The sequence below is a fragment of the Phoxinus phoxinus genome (genome assembly GCF_949152265.1).
Source record: "Phoxinus phoxinus genome assembly, chromosome: 1".
NCBI classification, from domain to species: domain Eukaryota; kingdom Metazoa; phylum Chordata; class Actinopteri; order Cypriniformes; family Leuciscidae; genus Phoxinus; species Phoxinus phoxinus.
In genome coordinates, this window is record NC_136876.1 from 1089920 (window position 1) to 1100360 (window position 10441).

At 43.7% G+C, this 10441-nt stretch overlaps 1 protein-coding gene across 1 annotated transcript in view; it reads left to right on the forward strand.

Annotated features, from left to right (window-relative positions):
• Window positions 1–10387: 10387 nt before the first annotated feature.
• LOC307008443 (obscurin-like) overlaps window positions 10388–10441 on the forward strand; it is a 74303-nt gene continuing 74249 nt past the window's right edge. The window contains exon 1 of the mRNA XM_079631237.1: window positions 10388–10441. This exon is cut by the window's right edge and continues 118 nt beyond it. The gene's annotated coding sequence lies outside the window, so the exon portion shown is untranslated.

Sequence of the window (10441 nt, forward strand, 5' to 3'; positions counted from 1 at the left end):
AATCGCCCCGGGTTTCAAACGGCTTCGGCCCCCTTCAATAATGTCTCCAGCCATAAAATGCTGACTGCATACAGTGGTGTATCTCCTTATAACTAAGTTTTCACGCCTAATGTTTCTGACCCATATCGCCCTGACTGACTCATCCTTTGGAAACTGGTGGAAGCTTACCGCAGAGTTAATTTCCCCCGACACAGAGCAGATCGGCACACAACAAAAACTGCTGTTCGCGTGTTCGGATGTTCACGTCTCTGATATTTTAGCATTCCGTATCGGGTGTGTATTGGTTTCCCAGAGTCACGTGACCGATGACAAATGAAGCCTCACTTTCTGTCCAATCACGTGTGCGTTTCGCTTTGGGTGTCGGAAGCTCGAACCCCAGATCTTAACCAGTCCTTGTTGGCTCAGTCTGGAACCAGTCCTTGTTGGCTCAGTCTGGAACCAGTCCTTGTTGGCTCAGTCTGGAACCAGTCCTTGTTGGCTCAGTCTGGAACCAGTCCTTGTTGGCTCAGTCTGGACCAGTCCTTGTTGGCTCAGTCTGGACCAGTCCTTGTTGGCTCTGTCTGGAACCAGTCCTTGTTGGCTCAGTCTGGAACCAGTCCTTGTTGGCTCAGTCTGGAACCAGTCCTTGTTGGCTCAGTCTGGAACCAGTCCTTGTTGGCTCAGTCTGGAACCAGTCCTTGTTGGCTCAGTCTGGAACCAGTCCTTGTTGGCTCAGTCTGGAACCAGTCCTTGTTGGCTCAGTCTGGAACCAGTCCTTGTTGGCTCAGTCTGGAACCAGTCCTTGTTGGCTCAGTCTGGAACCAGTCCTTGTTGGCTCAGTCTGGAACCAGTCCTTGTTGGCTCAGTCTGGAACCAGTCCTTGTTGGCTCAGTCTGGAACCAGTCCTTGTTGGCTCAGTCTGGAACCAGTCCTTGTTGGCTCAGCCTGGAACCAGTCCTTGTTGGCTCAGTCTGGAACCAGTCCTTGTTGGCTCAGTCTGGAACCAGTCCTTGTTGGCTCAGTCTGGAACCAGTCCTTGTTGGCTCAGTCTGGAACCAGTCCTTGTTTGCTCAGTCTGGAACCAGTCCTTGTTTGCTCAGTTTGGAACCAGTCCTTGTTGGCTCAGTCTGGAACCAGTCCTTGTTGGCTCAGTCTGGAACCAGTCCTTGTTGGCTCAGTCTGGAACCAGTCCTTGTTGGCTCAGTCTGGAACCAGTCCTTGTTGGCTCAGTCTGGAACCAGTCCTTGTTGGCTCAGTCTGGAACCAGTCCTTGTTGGCTCAGTCTGGAACCAGTCCTTGTTGGCTCAGTCTGGAACCAGTCCTTGTTGGCTCAGTCTGGAACCAGCCCTTGTTGGCTCAGTCTGGAACCAGTCCTTGTTGGCTCAGTCTGGAACCAGTCCTTGTTGGCTCAGTCTGGAACCAGTCCTTGTTGGCTCAGTCTGGAACCAGTCCTTGTTGGCTCAGTCTGGAACCAGTCCTTGTTGGCTCAGTCTGGAACCAGTCCTTGTTGGCTCAGTCTGGAACCAGTCCTTGTTGGCTCAGTCTGGAACCAGTCCTTGTTGGCTCAGTCTGGACCAGTCCTTGTTGGCTCAGTCTGGACCAGTCCTTGTTGGCTCAGTCTGGAACCAGTCCTTGTTGGCTCAGTCTGGAACCAGTCCTTGTTGGCTCAGTCTGGAACCAGTCCTTGTTGGCTCAGTCTGGAACCAGTCCTTGTTGGCTCAGTCTGGAACCAGTCCTTGTTGGCTCAGTCTGGAACCAGTCCTTGTTGGCTCAGTCTGGAACCAGTCCTTGTTGGCTCAGTCTGGAACCAGTCCTTGTTGGCTCAGTCTGGCTGATGGGTTTGTGAGGAGAGAGCTGTACTGTGAAAGTTAATCAATGCATTACATTTAAATAACCAAAACTACTTATTCTTTTTTTGTAGTTGTTTCCAATGTATGTATCCATTTCTAAAAAAGAAGAAGAAAAAATATTGCTATATTTATTTATTATTATTGTATTTTATAATTGTTGACCGTTGTTCTGCCCTTTATCTCAAACGCCTTGCTTGAGTATGCAGTCAGATAATGCCTCTCAAAGACAACAGACACAGGAATTGTTCCCAAGGTTTACTGCTGCCCACGGAATAACGGAAAACTGTAAAAAATACTAAATCCTAAATGATTCAATTACATCATTTGCATAAGCACAGCAAAGGCTTTTTACATCGCATATAGCAACTATACCAGAACAGATTGTGCAATTTACAAAACAAAGAAAACTAAATTTACATCTGGGATATAAGATATAATATAAGATATAACATCTAAATATGCAGGAATTATAATGTAGCAACATCTACACACCGAAAGTGCCTTCAAACAACTTAAATTAAGGAGCACTGGTGGCCATCACCGCATGCTCTTCTTTATGCTGGACTCACATTTGTGATGTCATCATATAAGGACTTTACTGACACTACATGCAATACCCAACTTTGAACACAGGGGGTCACTTTACTACAACTTTTATATAAAATAAATGCAGAATGTTCATATAGAACAGCACAACCGTTGTGTCTTATATTCAGTCAATGTAGGAACATGTACAGTCACTCCCAACACACTTCTTCTTCTCCTCACACTTCTGCGGTGGAAACCTTCTTCTTCTCTCTTCTTTCTTGGCTTCTGTTGGACAGTGTGTAGACCAGCACAAACACAGCTCAATGCCACTTCTGGTGCGACCGTAGAAGTGGATAAATACCTTACAGAGACAAACATACAAAGAGCTGAAGATCCACTTGAATACTGGAGAATACAGAAACATGTCTACCTCCATCTATACACATTGGCATTACAGAATAATCAAAAACTTTATCACCTTTCTGTCATACAGTTACATAAGCACTATCACTGCCAAGTGTGTGTGTGTGTGTGTGTGTGTGTGTGTGTGTGTGTGTGTGTGTGTGTGTGTGTGTGTGTGTGTGTGTGTGTGTGTGTGTGTGTGTGAGGAGAGAGAGAGAGTAGGCCTAGATCTTATTGAATCATATAAGCTCATTTTAGATTTTATTGTCACTTTAATGGGTAAAATAATTGATTTAATGGACAAATCAAACACAAACGTGTAAGGCTTTTATTTGTACACATAACATTGAAAGGATGGAGTGTGTTGTGGTTGCTTCATCTGACAGAGCTTCTTACACAGGCTTCGGCTGCTTTATTTTAAATAAGCACCAGATGGCGCTGTTCTCGACACTCTCGAAGCTTTGAATCTTTTCCCGGAACAGTCAGGGAGTCGCTAGTGTAACAATGAGACCAGACAAGCAACTTCTTCTTCTTCTTCTTCTTCTTCTTCTTCTTCTTCTTCTTCTTCTTCTTCTTCTTCTTCTTCTTCTTCTTCTTCAGGGCTTGTGGAACGAGTGGACGGAGTGAGGAGGTCTGGTGCTGACGACGGTGTTTCCCTGACAGTCACACTTTCCCTGGAACTACTTGCAACTAGAGTATATTTCCCAGTATTTAAAAAAATGCAATAGTTTTAGCTTTACTTGCCTTGAAACATGTAAGCCAAAACTTAAACATCTGCACTTTTGCTATACATTTTTTTATTTATAAATGCATAGATAAGTACCCTGTAATTTTTAGAGAAAAAGATTGGTGTATAATAACAGTAGAACTAGAACGTACATTTCCAGAAGAAAATGTGAATGGTGCTTGCAGTGGCAAAAAACACGACCCGGTTGCTAGGGTGTTCTGGGTGGTTGCTAGGCGGTTTTGGGTGGTTGCTAGGTGGTTGCTAGGGTGATCTGGGTGGTTGCTAGGCGGTTGCTAGGGTGTTTTGGGTGGTTGCTAGGGTGTTCTGGGTGGTTGCTAGGCGGTTGCAAGGTGGTTGCTAGGCGGTTGCTAGGGTGTTCTGGGTGGTTGTTAGGCGGTTGCTAGGGTGTTCTGGGTGGTTGCTAGGCGGTTGCTAGGGTGTTCTGGGTGGTTGCTAGGTGGTTGCTAGGGTGTTCTGGGTGGTTGCTAGGCGGTTGCTAGGTGGTTGCTAGGCGGTTGCTAGGGTGTTCTGGGTGGTTGCTAGGCGGTTGCTAGGTGGTTGCTAGGCGGTTGCTAGGGTGTTCTGGATGGTTGCTAGGCGGTTGCTAGGTGGTTGCTAGGCGGTTGCTAGGGTGTTCTGGGTGGTTGCTAGGCAGTTGCTATGGTATTCTGGGTAGTTGCTATGGTGTTACTAGGTGGTTGAAAGTTGTCACAGATGGTTACTATGGTGTTTGTAGCATTTTATTGGCATGATTTAGCACTTAGCTAATCAATATTAGCATGTAGCTATTCACTGCTAGCATGTGTAGCATGTAGCAAGTCCTGTTTGCTAGCATGAGTCAAAAGAGCCAACCCCCATCTCTATACGATGTTCTGATGCAGAGATATACGCCATGCAAAACGGTTGCTAGGGTAATCTGTTTGGTTGCTAGGGAGTGTCTTGGCATTTGCCGATCATGAAGCTCCAAAGTCAGTGTGAATGTATAAACCAACCCCCATCTCTATACGATGTTTTGATGCAGAGATATAGGTCTTGTAAAATGGTTGCTAGGGTACTCTCTTTTGTTGCTAGGGAGTGGCTTGACAGCTGCCAATCATGAAACTCCAAAGGCTGCTTGTCAGTATGAATGATATAAACCAACTCCCACGTCTCTGTGACATTCAGTATGGAAGATATCCCTCTTTGGATTTTGGTTGCTAAGGTGCTCGACAATGGTTGCTAGGGAGGGGCTAGGATGTGTTGAGGTGATTGGGGATTGGCTGTTTGCTGCCCCGAGTCAAACGAGCCCACCCTCATGTTTCTATGACACTTATATCCTGAGATATCCCTTTGATGTCTTTCAATTGAAGTCTATGGAGCTTGTTGCTAAGGAGCTCTAAATGGTTGCTAGGGCGTGGCTTGAAAGCTTCACAATGATCCTGAGAGACTGATTGGTCGTCTGAGTAAAATGAGCCCGCCCCCTTGTCTCTATGACACTGTGATCCAGAGTTATGTTCAATACAAATGCGGTTTCTATGGTGTAGGACAGCCCATTTCATGGGCTGTCCTACACCATAGTACGTGAATGGGGCAACTTTGGGCCGGTCCTGCCCCCCAGGGGTGCAACTTTTACCCCATTGTGTGGTATGTTGTTACAGAGCCTACCAGCCTCTTCAAATGTGATCCAGAGTTATGTTCAATAGAATATCGCTTACTATGGTGTAGGACAGCCCATTTCATGGGCTGTCCTACACCATAGTAAGTCAATGGGCCAACTTTGGGCCCCTCCTGCCCCCCAGGGGTGCAACTTTTACCCCATTGTGTGGTATGTTGTTACAGAGCCTACCAGCCTCTTCAAATGTGATCCAGAGTTATGTTCAATAGAATATCGCTTACTATGGTGTAGGACAGCCCATTTCATGGGCTGTCCTACACCATAGTACTTCATTGGGGCAACTTTGGGCCCCTCCTGCCCCCCAGGGGTGCAACTTTTACCCCATTGTGTGGTATGTTGTTACAGAGCCTACCAGCCTCTTCAAATGTGATCCAGAGTTATGTTCAATAGAATATCGCTTACTATGGTGTAGGACAGCCCATTTCATGGGCTGTCCTACACCATAGTACTTCATTGGGGCAACTTTGGGCCCCTCCTGCCCCCCAGGGGTGCAACTTTTACCCCATTGTGTGGTATGTTCTTACAGAGCCTGCCAGTCTCTTTAAATGTGCCAAATTACACGTTTCTGCGACATCCTTGCTCTGAGCTATGAGTCTGTGAATTTTAGTTGCTAAGGTGCTCGACAATGGTTGCTAGGGAGGGGCTAGGAAGTGTTGATGTGATTCATGATTGGCTGTTTGCTGCCCCGAGTCAAACAAGACCACCCTCATGTTTCTATGACTCTTCTATCCAGAGATATCCATTTGATCTCTTTCAATGGAAGTCTATGGAACTTGTTGCTAAGGTGCTCTAAATGGTTGCTAGGGGCGTTGCCTGATAGCTTCACAATGATCCTGAGAGACTGATTGGTCGTCTGAGTAAAATGAGCCCGCCCCCTTGTCTCTATGACACTGTGATCCAGAGTTATGTTCAATACAAAATCGCTTGCTCTCTCTCTCTCTCCATTTCATGGGACGTCCTACACCATGTTAAGTCAATAGGAAAAGTTTGGGCCGCTCCTGCCCCCCAGGGGTGCAACTTTTACCCCATTGTGAGGTATGTTCTTACAGAGCCTGCCAGCCTCTCCAAATGTGGTAAATTTCACATTTCTACGAAATCCCAACTCTGAGCTATGACTCGTCAAAGTTTGACGTAATGTTAAGTCTATGCGTTTTTTCGTCGACTTTTTCGCCCCTGGGGCGACCACCGCACCCCCGATCGTTTATAAAAGTCATAGCACACCATTCCCGAATAGGCCGCACGTTTTGACACCTCATTCAGGGGTCTGTGACAAAAGCTGCGGGAGGAGTAGCGCGTCAAAAAAGCGGCGGAATAAAAAGAATAAAAAGAATAATAAGTATGAGCAATAACACTAATGTTGCTTTGCCTATAGGCAAGCACCATTAATAAGTACCTCTTAGTTCTATAATACAGAATAAATATTTGTGTAATTCTCCTGGTTGTTACGCCTTTATTCCCCAAACTTTACATATTGTTCCCTTATACTGACATGCAAGTACTTTATAGCTACACTATAATCACAGAAAGTTATGCTCTAAATTCGTCTTAATTACGCAGTACTTTACGGGCTGTAATCTAAAGCGTTACTAAAAAGTTTTATAACAAAGCAAGTCAAGGAATGTTTGAGTAGGAAGAAGTTGGCATTTACCGGTATACATCATGCTAACATTAAATTAAAAATAGTCCAAAAGGAACTGAATATATTACCGAAGGGGGCGCGGAAGAAATATAGAGATACAATAGAAGATCATTTTGCTACAGGGAATTCAATAAAACTGTGGGATGCAAAGCAAGTTTATTTATATAGCACATTTCATACACAATGGTAATTCAAAGTGCTTTACATAAAATTAATTAAAATAATCAAAATAAATAAGAATAGTTAATAAACAGTTTAGAAAAAAACACTTAAATAAAATAAAATACAGTGCAAACAGTCGGACGAACAGTGGCACAGCTCATTCAGGAAATGCTCAGCTGAACAGAAGTGTTTTGAGTCTGGATGTGAATGTGAACAGTAGGAGCGCCTCTGATCTCTTCTGGAAGCTGGTTCTGGTTCTGGTTCTGGTTCTGGTCCAGCATAATAGCTAAAGGCGGACTCTCCTTGCTTTGAGTGAACCCTTGGTATTTCCAGCTGATGTGATCCTAATGATCTGAGTGATCTGTTGGGTTTATATTCAGTGAGCATATCTGCAATGTATTGAGGACCTAGGCCATTAAATGATTTATATACCAGTAATAATACTTTAAAATCAATCCTAAATGTGACTGGGAGCCAGTGTAAAGACCTGAGGACTGGTGTGATGTGTTCATGTGTTCTGGTTCTGCTCAGCGTTCTGTACGAGCTGCAACTGTCTTATGGTCTTTTTGGGAAGGCCAGTGAGGAGTCCATTACAATAATCCACCCTGCTGGTGATGAAAGCATGCACAAGTTTTTCTAAGTCCTGACTGGAAACAAAGCCTCTTATTCTTGCAATATTCTTCAGATGATAGTATTCAGATTTAGTTATTGCTTTGACATGACTACTGAAGCTAAGGTCTGACTCTAGAGACACACCAAGATTCCTGACTTGATGTTTAGTTGTTTGACCTCTGGAGTGAAGGTATGCGTTCACCTTGAGAACTTCATCTTTGTTTCCAAACGCAATGACTTCAGTTTTGTCTTTGTTTAACTGAAGAAAGTTTTGGCACACTCCATTAAATCATTCGGAAATGTCGACAGACGAGCGCATCAGCGCGCGGAGCAACAAGCGCTCTTAACACCGGCGCGCATGCACGTGTCTCGTTGTCACGGCTACATAAACAAATGTCCGCACACAGGAAGACAGATGTTATGGTAATATTTTACATGTATTTTAATCACAAAAACGAACATTTGCATCAAGTGAAAGCATCAGGCACATCGGCTACCTACATGATAAGCTGTTTTAAATGTAAAATGTTCAATGCCTTATCGCGCTGATGTGGGCTCGGGTCGGGTATCCATCCTCTATTTCAAACACACAGCGCGACTGAGAACATTCACTGAAGCATCGAGCAACAGTTCACACACACACACACACACACACACACACACACACACACACACACACACACACACACACACACACACACACACACACATTACTACACTCCAATCGCTGAGACACTAGAATGAATCAATCAAGCGCAAGTGAATCTAGTGAGTCGACTCGCGAGCTCCTCACGCACCCTCGACTGATATCATCATCACGAGCGAATATACGCTCGTTATTTAAGTTATAAACGTTAATGAGTTCATTTTTACCAGTAAAACCTCCGGGAATGACCCACGCTTGTTGATCTCCGGACGGCGCCATCTTCGTTAACCCGAGTCACGGAAACAGAGACGCAATGGCTGCTGGGAACTGTAGTTCCACTGAGGCATTGCGCTGTGTGTGGAAATGTCGTCAGCAGAAGAATATGAGTGTATTAGGAAAGTTTCTGTTGTGCTCTAAAATCACTAGAAATATCGTAAAAGTTGTTAATTCGACTCACTCAGGTCTTGTGTGTCTTGTGCAAGTGTGTTGTGATTGTCAAAACTTTTGGTAACTGAAGTTTAGTGAAAGCATATTACAATGTATTACATATTACATATTACAATGTTTACATGGTACAGTGACTGGTAGTTACTGTTTTTATTATTGCTGGATACAAATTTCACGATTTCAATTCAATTCTTGTGTTTTGAATCCGATCTTGATTCAATATCGATTATTTTTGATAAATATTAGGTACAAAAACAATCTCACCTAATGCTTATAGAGAGCCCTGTCAGATTTTATTATTATTAAAGGTTAAAAATAACCACTCAAATTAAATATAAAAGGGTTTTTATTATAATAATGTTATAATATTTTAACGATATTTGTAAAATATATATAATAAATATGTAATATAGTGCACATATTTAGCATAATACTGTCTCTAGCTAATTTCTGTAGGCCACTAGCGTGCGCTGGTCATTAATGTTCCTGAGGTAAATGTGGCATATTGTCCTCCAGCTGTTATCGACTCTTTCTGCGGTGAACAACACTGATTATAGATATTATGATGAGGATATACATCTCAGTCATTTGTGCTGTATCTTTCCACATACCTCTATTGTTCATCCGTGTGTATGTGCTATGATCTGTGTGTCGGTGTCAGTGTCCTCTTTGCCTCGCGATGTTTCTCTGCGTGAGAACATGGGTGTGTGTGTGTGTGTGTGTGTGTGTGTGTGTGTGTGTGTGTGTGAGTGTGTGTGAGTGCTATGATCTCTGTGTCGGTGTCAGTGTCCTCTTTGTAAAGTAACATTTAATTCCCATAACACACTGTTCCTGCACGATATTAGCATTGGCCAGCAGGGGTCGCTGTGTGCATTCGAAGCCTGGAGAAATCCTCCACTGTTAAACACATCAGGCTGGAAAGCTTTAAAGCTTCATCTCTCCATCACTACCTTCAGGTTCTCTCAGCTCAACAGTTATACGGTATATTAGCAATAATGATGATTTCATCCTTCATTCTGAGCGCTGTCTGAAACCACTGGTTTTCACTTAGACACGGATGAGCTTTGATTGGTGGTTCCCATCATGCACTGCAACATTAGGCTTTATGTTTATTGTCACCAGTGATGTCTGTGACACAAAGTAACTGTAGTCTGACTACGAGTATATTAAAATGTAATGTAACTAATATATATATGTGTAATCTGATAATTGAATCCAGATTCCATGAACCAGTCACTAGCCCGGGTTTACATCCAGCACTCAACACATTACATGGGGGTTTTGTAGAGGAAGATTGAGTCACTCAGAGTCAAGAGCATTCAAGACCACAGAGCAAAATCCTCAGTGTTAAAGTCCACAGTTCAGAGTCTATATGAGCCGATCTACAGAGAGGACAAAGTTGCACTGTATAGTGTCACTATATAGCAACGGGTTTAAACAATCAGTCGATCAGAGGAAGTGAATAACCACAGGAGGAGCTGATGATGTTTAAAGGAGGAGCTGATGATGTTTAAAGGAGGAGCTGATGATGTTTAAAGGAGGAGCTGATGATGTTTAAAGGAGGAGCTGATGATGTTTAAAGGAGGATCTGATGATGTTTAAAGGAGGAGCTGATGATGTTTAAAGGAGGAGCTGATGATGTTTAAAGGAGGAGCTGATGATGTTTAAAGGAGGAGCTGATGATGTTTAAAGGAGGAGCTGATGATGTTTAAAGGAGGAGCTGATGATGTTTAAAGGAGGAGCTGATGATGTTTAAAGGAGGAGCTGATGATGTTTAAAGGAGGAGCTGATGATG